This window comes from Ischnura elegans, chromosome 12 (genome assembly GCF_921293095.1).
Source record: "Ischnura elegans chromosome 12, ioIscEleg1.1, whole genome shotgun sequence".
NCBI classification, from domain to species: domain Eukaryota; kingdom Metazoa; phylum Arthropoda; class Insecta; order Odonata; family Coenagrionidae; genus Ischnura; species Ischnura elegans.
This window is the reverse complement of record NC_060257.1, coordinates 68,074,164-68,091,479: the sequence shown is the minus strand read 5'-3', so window position 1 is coordinate 68,091,479 and position 17,316 is coordinate 68,074,164. Positions and strand designations below refer to the sequence as shown.

General features: G+C 39.5%; 1 protein-coding gene across 1 annotated transcript in view; it reads right to left on the bottom strand.

The window, feature by feature from the left end:
* The window catches only part of LOC124169482, a 30,502-nt gene extending 13,591 nt beyond the window's left edge, over positions 1-16,911 (bottom strand). The window contains exon 1 of the mRNA XM_046548107.1: positions 16,481-16,911. The gene's annotated coding sequence lies outside the window, so the exon portion shown is untranslated. The remainder of the gene's footprint in view (positions 1-16,480) is intronic.
* Between the last annotated feature and the right edge of the window lie 405 nt (positions 16,912-17,316).

The window sequence follows — 17,316 nt, the reverse complement described above, 5'->3', positions numbered from 1 at the left end:
TCGATGGATTTTCTCTTTAATAGGAAAATCTACCAAAATCGTTGGCACATTAATGGCTGATGCCGGGTTTCGTTATTTAGTGGGCCCTTTCCGCTTCTATAGCGGTGAGGTGTTTTCCCCGTCCCATCCCTTCCAACCCTATCCCTACCCCAGAGGGATAGGGATAGGGGTCAGACTCCTATCGCGCCGGCGCCTCTTTACTTTTTCCTTCCCATTTCTACTCCCCTTCCAGGTGAACGGGCGTATTAGTTGAATAACTGGGTCCCGGCCCCGGTGTGTTGTATCCTCGAAGGGCTCCCTTGAGCCCTCATTTCTTGTATACAGCATACCCCTGATTATCCGGCTGCGTTTTATCCGGGTTGAGGATTATCCGTGCATGGTTTTTACTCTCCCTCAATTTTTTCCCGCGATCTTTATAAAAAAAATAAAATCGGACGCAAAATCATCAGAATTACTGCATTAATGCTAGGATAAACCGGGCTTATTATTTCCGTTAGAATCCCCTTCGTAAAATGGAAGCGATCGCACGCTAGTTGCATTCACGGGAGTACCGTGTTCCCGCTTTCCTAGCCTCTCAGTGCGCGTCCGCGCTCCGCTAAAAAGATCGCGAACTGGCGAAGAAAGCTCTCATTGAGTTCGGGAAGCACTCTAAAATAACAGAATAACTGCATAAATAATAATATATTGTTTAGCCCGGTCAAATTAGCCCAAAAAATAGGGGTACCCTTGCATAAATTGCCAACAAGCTGAAAATTTGCATGAACCTCAAAGATACCACTCTAATGAAATCCTGAAAAGTCCCCAACGATCCCGTATGTGCAAAATATTTTATTCAAGGTCAAAGGTCACAAAAATGAGTTTTTTCCATTTTTTTGCCAAACGGTTAGTTTTATGATAAAAATTGCTCAGACCAAAATTGTAAATCAGAAAATTATATTCAAAATTGTCATTTCACTTTTTTCTCTAAGATTTACCGTTTCTAAGAAAAAGCCATTCGAATGTAGGATGGAGCTGTATTCTTCGTAATATGCATGACTATATTGTTGCGCTCTCTGAACATTATTGGACGCGTAACTCGCATATTGGTTACTAGCTCTCACCTGTCCATCCGCCAACAATCGGGACAGAGGGTTTAGTTTTAAATATTCCCTCCTAGTGAAAACATGTGGTCATTGCTGGAATTATAAGTTAAAGTTTGTACTATATTTAGTACTGAGCAACTTTCGGGCATCATGGCTTCATCGGTAAAATAACCTATGCCTGCAAGTGAAATTGCTACTGCTGATCGTGGCTCAAAGACATTGATTGATGCGAGTGCTGAAAGAAGTAATAAATTCATTAACTACCAAAAAAAAGCCAAAAATCAGTGGCAAAACATGTGCAATGTTGTAAAAACTACACTTGGAGTAGTACAATTGCTTCAGTGGAAAGACATCATGAAGCGGATCAAGCCAGTACATCGAAAGTAAGGCCCCTTACAGACGCAACGGCTTTTCGCCGGCCGCCGTCCACGGCGCCGCGCCGTGAAATTCAGGCAGCTTTCAGACGAGACGACTTTCCGCCGGTCGCCGTTCACGGCGCGGAGCGTCGTTAAATACATAGAACAGTACGGCAAGCAATCGGCACGGCCATCAGCGACATTTATTCAATAGTTCTTGAGTCGTTATCATGAATAGGAGCGAATTTTAAAATATTAAATAAATTATTATTTTAATTGTTTATCTATACTGCTGATATAAATTTTATCTATGCTGCTTATATATAAAATTTAGTTTAGGGAACCTCGATACAAATATAAAATCTGTAACTAGCCAATGAGTAACTCATTTGATAGGTTATTATTATTTAATTTCTTTTTAAAATTATTTATTTAAGCATTATTTTACATAAAATTGTTTTTAGACAAAGGAAACATAAAATTTCATTACTAAAGAAAGATAATGTAATAGATCTTAACACTTTCGTGTGAGCTGGGGTGTGTATCATAGTGATTTTTTCATTCAGTCCGATTTTAGAATTTTTTATTGTTTACTTCTCAAAACATTATCTATCAGAAATTCTTTCCAGTACTTTCAAATAATTAAAAAGATCAAACAGGAAGAAAAAAATACAAAGAATTTTTACAAAATACATAAAATATTGATAAAGTTGAAACCTTTCGCTGCATCCTATATCCCAAAACACTATACCACTTCTCTCACAGAATAAGTTGACTGGTTTGACGGCGTAGAATTAAGTGATGTCGGAGAATGAATTGATCCTGCTAGAGGAGAAGAAACTGCTCGCAACTGCTGTATCCTCTCCAGAATGTTCAATACCTCGATTTGGTAGTTAACTGTTTCCGCATCCTTGAGGTTATGCATGCTTGGTAGAGTTCCTTTAAAAAAGTTTAAATTACTAGGCTCCTCTTTTCCTCAGGCTCAACTTTTATGTCCATATAGGATTATAAAAAAAGGATCACCGAGTTACCTCGAGATATTTACACCACATATGCAACAAAACCTATAGAGAGTGATACCAAAAGGAGAAAGCGACCACTCGCGACGCCGAAATTAAGATCGATTTTTCGAACGTGCGGCACAGTTCGGAGCTTTCAGCTGTCCACGGGGAATACCGTGCTCGACGGACGTTGGAAAGTGAATTTTTTAGCAAGTTAATTACATATAAGATATAATTTATTTAGTGCCACCTTCAATTTACATTTCATATAACCTAATTTCTTCGTTATAATTATCGATATTTATCGTCGATACGATACAAATTGTAGGACTGTTTTTCGTCGAAATTTTGTGTTTATTTGGGATCATAAGAAAAGGGTCACCGTGCTATCTCAAGATATTTACATTTAATTACATCAAACATTTTAGAGTGTCCATCAAAAGAAATCAAATACGACCATTAGAATCAACTAAAAATAAAAATCGATGTTTTTGCCGCGCGCGCAGTCCGCGGCAGCTCCCCGATCGTATGGAATGTCTAGACTCGGTGTAATTTACAATTGATATGTACATAAAGTCATATAGACTGTTTTTGCGTATATCGTTAGTCTTATTATTTACTTAATAGAATACACATATTTAAGCCTTTTTTTCTCTATTTCTCCATTTAAATAAATGATTAGCTCTAGATAGGTTGATAGCTGTTGGACATATCGCACACGTAATTACATGACTTGGATTTGGTAGAAAAGCGTCAACATCCACTATAAAATCTCCCATCTCGTTCAAAAACACAATTTAAAATTTGGGAACGATGAAATATTATTCATGTCCGCATTTCTTCGCCGATCACGCTACTCTGAATTCTATAGAACTACGCGGCGGACGGCATAAGTCGTCGCGTCTGAACAGTCCAATACACCACAGTGTTTATTTCACGCCGTGGACGGCGTACGCCGGGCCGGATTGAAATGGGAGCCGTGGATACCACGGCGCACAGTGGTTCAAAATCGGAAAAAGCTGGTCGAAAGTCATTTTTTCAACTTTTTTGGAGGAATTTTTGAAGGTACTATTCGTATTCTACACTATATGATCTATGATATTGGCTAGTACGACGACTATTTTGTGGCTCACTGTAGTTTGTATGAATGGACAAACATGAGTCCTCCGGGATAAAAACGCCTGAGGCGTAAAATCACTCATTTTTAGAGAAATTCACCTTCATAAAAAAAGGTTTCAGATAATTTATGAACTTTAAAAAAAATACATGGCATAAATTGGTACCTTCGCGTACAAATATTGGTGATTTTTTTTTAATTTCCAAAGTTTTCTAGTTGGAAATAAAAATGTTTAAACTTTATGCTATTTTTACTTGAATTTTTAAATATAAATAAAAATATCGTTTTGGGCACCTCAGAGCCCCTCGGAGATTTTGACACGAATTGAAAGAATAGAGTCTATAGAGTCTATAGCAGAAGAAAAATCATGCTACTATTTGCTACTTTGGCCTCGAGATGGTTTTATGTTGAACGGTGCAATACGCTGCCGCGACCGCCGCCAGACCGACCGGGCGGCGCGCTGAGTACTATTGCGAGTGCGAGGTGTATTCCGAGGAAAGGTTACAATGCCAAGTTTCTTTGATGTTATTGTGCTACTTGATTTTCAATACGGGATCCATTTAAAATAGATTTCTCTTTCCTTTAGTGCATTTAGGGCTTTCCAGTAGCCCCAGCGTATGATATTTAGTGAGGCTCGATATTCATCAGAAATAATCTTTAGAACAGCAAAAGTGGCGAATATAATCGATCATATGGCCTGTGCAACATATGTTTCAAGAATTTCTGGATTTTTAACTTTCACAATATCCAGAATACCCTTTCGTCGTCATCCGTTTGGAAAGCGGACTCTTCAAATGTATTTCATAGCACGCTAATTCACTGGAAGCCGCCGCACGGTCGATAATGATTATTATTGCCAAAAAAAGGGAAGCGCCCGGCCGCATTTTTATTGCTCTTCAACGAGGTTTACCCGATCTTATCTTTGTCCTTTAAGTTCGCTGAAGTGGAAGCAAAAGTGTTTAAAGTGTGCTAGAAATATTTTTCTCTCTGTCTACCCTCAATGTCGCCGCATACCATCTAACAATATGAATGGTCAACTAAAGAGAAATTCAGATACGGAAGGGACCCAAGGCCGAAAAAAATAAAACCACCAAAGGAACGTAGGCGTGAAAAAACCCTAACCCTCAGAGTCAAACGTCGTAAATAAGATGGCAGATCCTGGCAGGTCTCCGAGGTTCCGAGAAGCAATGAGTGGCAATGCCTGGACGGCCCATGCCTTCTCTATCGTTGCCACAATTAAAGAGAAAGGAAACGATGAGCCAGAAAAGCAGATGATAATGATACACAGAGAAAAACATTCAGCGTCCCCCACACAGAACGCACAATCGCTAAGAAAGTACATAAATCCGGGCGTGAGTGGAAGAATATCTTCCATGAGCGTCCGCCAGACGCTGCTCTTAGATCAAGCATCCTGGCATCAGCTGGAAAAATATTCGAAAAATACGAGCATACAAACAAAGGCAATTAAGAAGCTCAGAAAGAAATCAGGCAGATATGTCTCGCCCGCGCACGCTCGAGGCATGGCATTCAGAGGACTCAGACGGTGCATCGCATTCGCTGAGAGAAGGACCACGGGCATTTAAAGTCACGTTTAACAACGCATTTGCTATAGTCACAAATTCATGAGTGAGGACAATGTTTGAATGTGTGCGAGTTATTTTGAGATATCCTTCGTGAATTTTTCGCTTTGAGTTATATTGAGTTCAGTCGGAAATTAGTCGAACTACGTGATCGATGGAAGGGATAAAAGGGACGAACATAAATATCCTTATTTATGTGATATCCCATAGCCTTAGTCACAATATTCAGTGATTTAGTTAAACTGGAAAAAATATTAAGAGAAAAAGTTAGAATGCCTAAATGTTTGCTTTCAATCCTTGTACTTACCTCACCAAACAACTTGAGGGTCACTGATACGAATTTAAAGTACGCCTTAAGGTCATTGACCATATTGTATTATAATTTTGAATTGTTAAGCAAATTCATTAAAAAAATGAAAGTATCATAGATTATGCATAAAAAATTTAACTTAGGCTGAACAGATAAAAATTATATACGAACATAAATTACCGTTGCTTTAAAAACGGTCAACTTTAATTGTTTATATAATTTATAAATAACATTAAATTTAACAAATAGCAGTCACATATCTGAAAAAATACCTCGACTTATTTGATGCGCATCAATCTACACCTTGAATGAATCATTGAATGCAATATCTATTTTTAACATTTAATTGTTTAAATAATAGGCCATTTAAAAACAATAATATCAAAGATACAACAAAAATAACTTCAAATTCGTATTCAGCGGACAAAATTCTTTTATGACGCTTCTTCATAATACAACAGTGACTAAGAATAAAAGCGGTAATAATTTCGACCACCTTTTTTCGATTTTGAACCACTGTGCGGCGGCCGTCCACGGCGTCGTGTCGTCCACGGCGTGATTCGACTCGTCTGAAGACACCCATTGCTAACAATGGTTATTTAAAGGCATTGTGCCGTGCCGTGGACGGCGGCCGGCGAAAAGCCGTTGCGTCTGAAAGGGGCCTAAGTCCTCCTCGTACAATAGTACACGTAAATGACTCAGCTTTTTGTTTTAAAATCATTCCTTCTTTTGCGGCGATGAACAGAATGAAGAATAGAAAGGAAACGAGGTGTGAGGTATTGGCTTAGAATTTGTAAAGTTACTACACTTTCATTCAAAGAATCTATTCTGTATATAGCTCATAATAATTCGTTCTGATAATAATTAAAAAAATATTATCGCTCGCATAAGGGTTAAACATAATTTAGTAGCTGCTGAAGCTAGTTATTGTCATGGTTGCAGTTTTTCTTTTTTAAAACCACACATTGGAAGTAAAACTGGTCGTCTCCGAGATGAAGCATTGAATCTGGCCATGGAAGAAATATTTGCCTAGATCGAGAGTAGTGATGACTGTCAGTCTACACTAGAAGAATTAAAAACTGCTTGCAAAAATTCAAATCTTGATAAAAGAAGTGTTTAACTGCGATTAATATTAAATATGGTAATAAGGTTATTATCACTGAGAAACCCGGAAAATTAACATTAATATGCTTAATTGATAATCATAATGATCGATTAAATCAAGATAAGAAGAGTGACTTAAGATCCTGGAAGCTGCGGCAGCCATCATGCGAGATGATATCCAATCGTTAGCCATTGATAATTCTCATTATCCTCCACCAAGTCGCATGTTTATAGATATGAAAAATCTTATTCCGTAGTCATTGACACATGTTTTAGAGCATATTATTTTAAAAGATAAACGGTTAAATTTAGAACATATGAAATCAGTATGTACAAATTTCTCCTAGTATTATGGCTGCTGTTAGGCCTCTGTCTTTCAAGTTCCAGCTAGAACTGGGTATTCCAGTTTTTTCATCGGCAGTTTGCCTCAAAACGACTCATACAAGTTTTTTATACTCCAATCGCTCACAAAATTCATTTCCGTCTCTCAGTCTATGGAGCTCCAGTAAAAATCACCTACACTTATCCTTTGCTAAACAATCGCGTATTAAAAAACGTGAGCAATTTGCTTGTCTTCCTTTACCTCAGCTTCTGCTTAACAATACTTCTATCGATTGTACGTATTAACAGGTCCATGTGTGACTTGGCAATAAACTGGATCCAAAGGAATGGGGTTGGATGTTTTTTCGCAATGTACTGGAGCCAATCCATACTCTACGCCCGTCTCCTTAACGCCTTTATTAATTTTTTTGCAACTACAAGGAAGGGTGTAGTTCAAAATTTAGTCGCAAAAAGTGGGCTTATTTTGTTCAACGGCAAGCATCAGTCGTCAAGCCCAGTCGTGTTCAAACGTTGAACTTTCAACAGAAGAAGTATCGACATCAACGACGAAACAGATCATGTATCGCTATTACAACAAGTTACATCGACTTACGGGAATGTAGAGGAATAAGAAGATAAGGGTGAAAGAAGAAATAAATGAGGAGAAGCTCAATAAGACCTGATTTACGAGTAAAATAGACCGTGAACCTCAAACCAGCTCTTTCCTGGTCATGAATGTCTCTTTTACTGACGAAACTCCCTTGGTTTTCCTCTAATGTGCAGCCCAAACAGTTGAACTGATCCATCCACTCAAGCTTGCGACCACGTACTTAAATAGGGTAGTTTCCTTCATCAAAGAAAACGAAAGGCATTGATTGCGATTCGTTACCCACCATTAGTGTGTTCGTAATATACAGATTATTTGGTTTTATAAATCCCAGTTTAGACGAATGGCAATGGTCAATTTTAACCTCATTTGAAAAAGACTAGATTGGCGCCTATGCGATGCCACTCCACGTGACGTCACAAGGACCTTGTTTCTATACGTGTAGATAGGAGTTGTACATCGTCTGAGATAACCAATGCATGTATGAGGCACAGAGCTCAGGGAAACATGTCATAATAATCACCTATAAAAACAGCATAAGGTCGGAAAGTTTTCTTCGTTTGATAAGGTATTAATAACCCTTATTTAAGCCAAGCGCTACCTGCTAGCAGCCTGCATCGTACCAGCGCTCAAAGCCTCGCCCCAAGGTCACCTCATACGGCGACAGCGGGAACCAGAATGGCGTCACACAGTGTTTTCCCAGCATTCCAACGTAGCCGTCGCGTTTTCGCGCGCTTGAAAATGTTCACTTTTCATTTAATCGCAAAAAATAGATATCGTCATTAAAAAATCTAAAAGCGTGAAATACGTACTCCAGGAGTAATAATCTTTCGATTTAGGCAATAAAAAATAATAGGAAACCACCCTATTGAGACTCACGTTTCTAGCACGTGATGGTTCGGTCTGTCGAACCACATAACTTTGGCAGTAGCGAAGCCAGGAATTTCGTTCGATGGTAGTAGCGGATACAGAATAAACTCAAGGAGGGGCGCAAATATATCTTGAGTTACCTAAACTTTTATTGTAATAAAAAATAATCAAGTTACATGTATAGTTTAAGAAAGTTTTAATACAAATGATTACAGATTATAGTGGAAACGAGACTCCAGGGCGGGCTCGCAAGGTTACACTCCTGGGGCAGGGTCTGCAGGGCGAGCTTTTCTTCTCTGCACCCGGAAGGGGGGAGGACAGGAAGGAGGCGCCGCCACAGTGGGCTGAAATCGAAAAAAGCTGGACAAAACCTCGAAAATGGTTTTTTTGAGTACGGAAGTTGAAACTTTGCACAGTTGTTGCCAACACATTAGTGCATTTTTTGACGCAAAATGTTTTTCTTAGGCTAATTTTTTATATAAAATACATAGCCTCAAAGTTGAACAAATTTGGGGCAAATTGCCCGCTTTGAATTTTTTTCGAAATTCAGCATGTTTAAACTAATGTCACACCGTTAGTAGTAACTCAATAGCAAAAAAAATGTATAAAATTGTTAAACGGTTTGTTATCATCGATTATCATCAACTTTCACGACTTAGTTGTTGTATTTGTGACCAATACGATACAAAATGGCGGACCCTGTTTTTCGTCGAATTTTTGTGTTTATGTAGGATTTTAAAAAAAGGATCACCGAGTTACCTCGAGATATTTACACCACATATACAACAAAGTATATAGATTATGATAATCGGAAGTGCAGCTGCGACCACCTGCGACGCCGAAATTAAGATCGGTTTTTCGAACGTGCGGCACCGCCCGGAGCCGGCTGCTGGCCACGGGAATTGCCGTACTCGACGGATGTCGGATAGTGAATCATTTTAAGCAAGTTTATTGTATAAAAGCTATGATATATTATTACTACATTTATTTTCCTTTTGTTGTAACCTGATTTCTTTACTGCCTTGTAATATTTATCGTCGATGCAGTACAAAATGGCGGACGCTAATTTCAGTAACATTTTTGCCCGTGTGTGGCTGTATAAAAAGAAGGACACCGAGCTGCTCTCAGATATTTACATCGTAATTGCATCAAGCCTTTTAGAGTCTTCATCCACAGAAATCATCTGCGACCGTTTGCAACAAACTAAATGAAAACGATGTTTTTACCGTGCCGCGCAGTTCGCGGCTGCTCCCTGGGAGGGGATGGGGAAGGAAGGGAAGGGACGAGGAATCCCGCACCATCACAGAGGCGGGCGGGCCCTACTAACAGCGAAACCAAGCGAAACGCAATAAATATTCTAACGATCTTGGAGGATTATTCTATGAGGAAGAATAATCCAACGATCAGATCGTTAGATATTATAGATTATAGACATACCATCTCAGGATAAAAAAGTTACAATTGTGGTTCTGCAATGTTTGGCAATACGGGTGGCCCCACAAAGGGGAGGCGCGCCCCCATATGTATCCGCCTCTGTTCGGGGGAAGTCCAAAACCAAGGTGCCACCGCAGAAAATTACGAAAAAAGGGGCAACTACCAAGTAGAGAGTTTTAAACCAATTTAAACACTTTTCATAATCGAAAAACTTCATTGTTCGAGGAAATCTTTTTAAATTCATGATTTCTAAATATTTACTTTTATTTCATGATGACGCAGAGTGATTTTATTATTTTGATTTCGGGTGTAGGGCGGTCCGAACCTCCCCTCGCTACGCCACTAAATTTTTGCCTTCTTATGTTTAAACTTAATACTATAATCTTTGCATCGCATCGGTTCTCTGGCGCATCCAACAATGCCGGAAATCAAAACTCCGCCTTGCTAAAGACCATTTTATACGAGGCACGGAATTCCGCAGGTTAAAACTGCATTTATTTTTTAGAATGACGTGGAATTGCGCGAATGCATGAACGAAATTAGGACAGGGGCTATTTTGCCATCTCACGTCCACGCATTCTCGCATGTGTTCTAGCAATTCATCGCTTTACACGACGCAATTTTGACTGCGCCTTCATACACACGTATAAATGTGCAAGTTCGTGCCCCGTGTAAAATGGTCTTTAGCCTTCAGGCAACGATCTATGGGCAAAGGTTGGAGACACAGAGATTACAAACGTAGTTATTCAAGTATTTTGAAGATGATTTAGAAGAGACAGAGAAGGATTTGAAGATGACTCTAGAAAATATGTTAAGGAAAAAGGACAAATATCAGCTACAAATCAATTGGAGGGACAGTAAAAAGTATTAGTATGCAGCAGAAGAAAAGACTTCTAGACTAACGTTAAAATAAGAAAGCAGCAACTGGAAGACGTGAATGAATTGTCATTTCGGGAGCAGAATAACCACCGATGCCAGCACATATAGACTTACGTATTCAGTGGCGGATCCAGGATAGGGACAAGGGGGGGCCTCCCCAACAAGCTGTTGGGGAGACTGGGTGGTAACCTCCAAGCAGTAATGGGAGTCCGGGAGGTAACGAAAATGTTGATAATTTTGGGACACGTAATAAAAATTATAAGGCTGTGTCATTACATACTAATTTTCCAAAGAATCAAGTATTTAAAACAAAAATTTATTTATATTTTTAGTCTCTTATTTTAGTCACACTTTTTATCTAATAGTGTAAATTGGATAACCTAGGGAGGGCCCCCCATAGCCCCATGATTTTATGTTTAAATTGTGTACAGCGGCGGAGCCAGAGAGAGGCTATGGGGGGCCCTCCCTGGCTCCGCCGCTGTACACAATTTAAACATAAAATCATGTATTTTTCGTAATACCACTCTAATAATGATAAAAATATTATATTGTTACCTAACCGTAACACTTCTCGAGCATTATGAAACGAATGCTGAAGTTAAGTCAAATGACGCTAGTTAGAGGAAAATGGCGCAACGGTCGCTTCATAAAGCTGGAAAAAGTCTTGACTCATAAATATACGGATCGCATTATCCACAATAATTACTTGTATATTGTTTTTTTAATCATGATAGAATACGTTTATTGTAACCAGGACCTTGTTTCATACAAGGTGTGTTAAAAGTCGAAGTATTGTTGAATCGCGAAGTCTTCAACCTACCTTTTTTTACCACGATACTTATGTTTTTGACGTATCTAATAATTTACAAAAAAAGGTGGAACGAAGTATGTGTCTGTCTTGATCCTCATAGTCGGAACGGAAGCTCCTAAAGTAGGACGGCAGAGGGACTTAATTGGTCAGACGCGCAGCAAGCGATGGAAAAAGAAAGAGTCGCAGAGCTAGTCCATTTCCTCCACAGATCCACAGTGTTGCCACCCATAAAAAAATTAAGGTAGCTGGTAACTTCCTTTGAAAATATACCCACTTTTCAAAACTTCGCTTACGCATTTTACTTGTGATATCCTAGGATAGAAGGAGCGTGATAGCGTAGTGGGTAACCTTCCCTCCAAACAAACCATCGGGTTGTATCACCGAGTGAAAGTGAAATGAGCCTAAGATAAAAGTGAAAATTAGCAGTCACCGACGTTATTTTTAAAAGATTCAAACAAGGGCGTACCCAGGATCATAGGGGTGAGGGGGCAAGCCGAGTTGTAACATTTTAGCATGGAAAAGGTGAATGAAACCAACATTCCAAGAAAATTATATCAGCGCTTTATTAGTTAATGATATTATTTCTTTGAAAAAATAGTTTTATTTTAGTTACATATCTTATACCATAACATATCATTTTTCCTGGGTTAAAAGAAAATTTGTTGAATACTTTCGTTTCAATTCAGTATTGATATTGCTTAAAGACTTTTGCGATTTTAACTTCTAGGGGGGGCAGCTGACCCTCGCTAGGTACGCCCATGAACCCAAACCCACAGAGAAATATATAAAACACAGTATAATTTACCTACTTAAAAATGTGGAGATGACCTTCAAAGTAAGAGTAGGTATACTCACTCAGTGATTCAACACGAATGTTATTTTTGGATAGGTGAGAGTAAAGCTGATCCCGAATTAAGGCACAGGCATGTACGAATCGCACATTCAGCATAGGGGTACCATTGCGGGGATTTTGTTCAGAGATGTCCAAAGCCTTCACCCCGGATTTCAAAGTGGGACCCTTGGATCAGTAGCCAAACGCTCTGTCCACTGGGCTACCATGCTCCTCAAACGAGAACAATAAGGTGGTAAAATCTGATAATACTGAGTCCTTTACCATGATACGAGAACCGTTTTTTTCGAACCTCTGATCTCTCAGCAAAAACACCATACAGACGACAGGCGGGGAGTGCGCGTCCTCCACACCACACGCTTAAGTCATTTCTGACCGTAAGTTGTTAGATTTACGTAAGTGGCCATCTCATTAACTACACTGCCTCAAATGATTTTCCCGGCAAGTGTGCACTGCGGAGAGATAGCCAGAAAACTCGCCGAATGACTTCAGCATTGACACGTCTTCACCTTCATGATCATAAAAGAGAATTTTTTCATGCACTGTGGCTAGAGTGAGAAACAGTGTGAAACGTTACGCCCATTCCCATTCAAAACAGAGAAATGCTGACTTCTAAAGTGTTCTGATCCATGACAACGCCCGTCATCTCAGCGCTGATGCGGCCCAACTGCTCCTAGATCAATTTCAATGGGACATTTTCGATCACCCGCCGCGCGCGCAATGCCGACCTTGTACCGTGTCACTTCCAGCTTTACGTTGAAATGAAGATGTGGCCGGGAGTGAAGCGTTTTCAAACGGACTATGAGCTTCAGCACAAAGGTAAAATTCATTGAAAGTGATTGGCGGCAACATCCTTGAAGAAGGTATAGTTAAACTTGTCCACAGGCAAGACCAATTCCTCCATTTCCGAGGCCATATGTCGAAAGGACACCACAAGCAGTGGCGCAGCGAGGGAGGCTTTGGGGGTTAACCCCCCCCCCCAGAGCTCAGGTAAATTTTTAAGTTTAATCCATTTTACTTAATTGGATTGATATTACTAATAGAACAGTGTAAGGATTAATAAAAGTATCCCTCAGAAAGCCGTAAAACTTACCATTTTGAACCATTTATCTTAACATTCCGCAATTTATTGATCTCGCACCTACCACTTATCCTGGTGGGTATTCCATACCCCCACAAACCCCGGTATTAGTTGCAACGGTTGCATCTAACCCCCCCCCCCCCCCAGCTTTAATTCCTAGCTGCAGCCCTGACCACAAGTGTACTCAATATTTAGCAATGATATATTTTTTATTTTTTAATAAATCACTTCGTCGTCTGTTCATGACCCATCGGAGGTTGAAAAAAAAACGCCATCGTTAATTGAATTAGAGCTCATTTCAGTTAATAAAAATGATTTTACATAAGAAAATTAAAAAATTATAAAACTGTTAATAAAGGGAGTTTTTCGATTGTTAGGCTAAAATTTTCAATATTTTTCCTCTCTTAAATTTTACTCTAAATATTCTTATTTTCTCTTCTCTATAAAAGAAAATACAATGATGAGATGGGTAAATAGCTACACGTAAAATATAAAAGTTCTCGTTCAATTTAAGAGAGACATCAAGAATTCATGAGAGAATCAAGAACTCTATCAGCCAAGTCATCATCAAAATTCCGACTAAAAGGAGCAGAAATAAGGAGAACAGTATATCACTTTGCGATACTCACAGATAAGGTGGATTTTCCGTTTACATCTCAGTACATCATCGCAACAATTTTGCACACAGAACTGAGACCAAAAAATTGTGCTATTTTGTCACGGCTAAAATATATAATTGCATGCCAAGAAGAAAAAATTGCCCTTTTTTAGCGTTATAGAAGATCAATGCTGCCATTTCGGATAATATTTCGACATTATTATTTATTATTACAATAAAGAAAATGGTTTATTTTAAGGGTAGGGAAGAAAATAATTTTCATCAAGATCCTGAAGCTTGAAGATCCAGTGACGACCCTTTTCTGAAAGCAGAAACGGACTATGTTAGTAACTACACGAGGCAATAAATCGTACTCTGGTGATATTTCAGCAATAAAATTTTCCTCGAAGTAGGTCTCCAATATTAAGGAAAATAAACAGCTCCAATATCACATTCAAGCTAAGAACAAAGCTACCTGCCATGAATATTATTAACTACGCTATGAATGACGAGGCTAGCATGGCGAATCTTATGAGTAATTTATAACACGAGAGAATTTAGGCTGGTTCAAAGATCGTCACGGCAAAAATCGAGGTCACGTGATGGGTCTGATTGCCTGGCTACGGCGATAGCTTTTGCTTTAAAACTATTGATTTGGGTTGGAAAATAAATATTCCTCAAACTTAATAAGAAGGACAATTAGCAGCATTTTAAGATAATCAATTTATTTGTATTAGATTTCTACATTTGATTCATTTCTCAAAGTAATACTTAGGTAGAGGTTTTAACCTTTGCTTCTGGGCAGCCACCATGCTCTTTGCCATCCTTACTTCGGGGGCCCACCCTCATAACAGAAGAAAGTTAACATAAGCAAGAGAGATTCTAGGAATGGCACTCAGTTTGAAGTGTCGAAGTCCGAGATCAAGCAATCGGTCCGATTGTCTGAAAAAGACGATAACGTTCGTATCCACGTTGCGTATTTCGATTCGATACTTTAATAAAATTCTACACTCACGAAGAATAATAAAAATCAGAATAGAAAAAGAATAAATTTAAAAGCATTTCAATTGAATTCCTTCCATTTCCCATTGTGGTAGTCGAGGTTTTAATGAATATCTAGCACGCCCACAACCTACGTAATTATCTAAAGATCAGAGGAGAAAAATACAGAAATATGACGCTACCATTACCCCTGTTGGTGATCGGAACCGCACGGAGAAAGGTTCAACTCCCTTTGCAACGGAGCGATTTCTCCTGTCGAAAGGCATTGAAATGATATCCCGAGTTTTAAAGCAAAAAATGAGCAAGAAAAACGAAGCGTAGTAGTGTCACTGGTTTCCACGACTGGATTTTCCACCTTAGTATTGCATTATCTAACGTGTCATTTTTACTGAACTGCAAACTATCGCCTAAGGTATTGAACGCTTACCTAACTGTCGAATGCAAGGCAATGTTTTTTGTTGTATGGCGCTAATTTTTTTTGAACTGCAGAGCCAATGAGAACCTACATTCAAATGACGACTCCCGTTTCTCTATTAAAGTGACAGCAAATTACAACATATTTCATCGATCTATAAACAAAGAGAACAATGCAAGGCATAGGCAGATCTAAGGGGGAACTAGGGGGCACGTGCCCCCCCCCCCAGAGCCATAAAAAATATGGAATATTTTAATACGGTCCCATTATAATTGCGTTCGTTGTGTATTACGAGGTATCCTTGTGCCCCCCCAGATCAAAATCCTGGATACTGCCTTGGTTGTGCCCCCCCCCAGAAAGAAATCCTGTATCCGCCCCTGATGCAAGGTGATTGAGACACAACATAAATAAGAACAATCAACCATTCATTATAAACAAACCACCGAAGTCTCTAAAATACTACGCCAGCATCAGATTAATCAACACAATTAGGTGAATAACGGGAGTTTCTTACCCTTTCAATATTTGAAAATTATGTGATATGTCCAAAATTAGGTCCGAGATGTATTATTTATCGATCTAAAATTGAGAAAAATATTTTTTCATTGCGATCCATGGAAACGCAAGGAATTTTCACTCGGCTTAAAATTAACAGCACTTCCAATTATATTCATAGAATCTATAATCAAAAAAATGTAGTCTCAAGCTCACAGCCGCAGCCAGAAACATATTTCAGAGGCTTCACCTTTTGAGGGGGTACATTCCGCGGGTAGGGGGTTTGTTTTGTGAGTATCGTCCAAGCATTTCTGGAGGATTTGAACATCTAGACTCCCCCCTCCCCACCCCCGTCGGAACGGTTAGATTGGGGAATTAAAAGAAAAACAACTACTTTCCATACATACATAATTTACGACACTCATTTATTGATTTCAAAATCAAGACAATGATATGAGACCGTCACTGAACCTAAATTGACTGGCAGAGTATTGGAACATGGGCAGGTAATTTCATGGATAAAGAAATACATCGTGAGGAATATGAAACAGTGGCTTCAATATTTACGTGATATTCAGCACGAGAACACCGCTTTCCCAGGTGTCGCACCGATATCCAAATCCGGCCGGACTCCGCTCCAGTAAGGAATCGATTCGGGCGGAGAACACAAAACTTAACGGTAAATCCACAGGGCCAAACATGAGTCGCAACCACACCTTCCCAACGCACGCCACAGGACGTAAACAAAAACAAAGAGGTACGGCGGACACGCGTCGTCAAGCAGGTCACGCTGTTGTAGTTCGGAGAACGAGCGTTTTCCCCGGTGCTGCTCTCTGGTGGCAATGGGATCGACTAAAGCACACGATAATATGTCGTTCGTGTATGCAAACTGTACAATATGATTTGAGAAAGCTATAAACGGGAGAAATTTGTCGAAAACTTTCGTGAGCTACCTCAACGAGGCGATGGCCTCTTACCTCAGTCAACCAGCCTTCACGGCGTCCCAAGGTGAACTGCTTACGGGAGGGGGAAGCGTCCAGCTTGTGTGTAGGAGTAAGGGGAGGGAGTGGCTAGGATTGGAGGTGGGGATAGTGAAGCGAGTTTCGTGCCGAGTCGCTTGGGGTCACGAGCGGCCGTAGGAAGAAAAGAAAAAGCCTCGACTTGAATTTCTTTATTCTTCGTTACTGGTGGCAAGAACCCCTCTTCTTCCAGCGCAGTTGCTCTGAAATACGAATTTTATTCCGCTACAATACCTCACTAGACAGAGCGCTAATTTTAGGAACATGAATTTTTTTCATATGACAATAGGGTGGTTTACTATTATTTTTTATTGCCTAAATCGAAAGGCAATTACTCCTGGTGAACGTATTTCACGCTTATAGATTTTTAAATGATCTATCTAT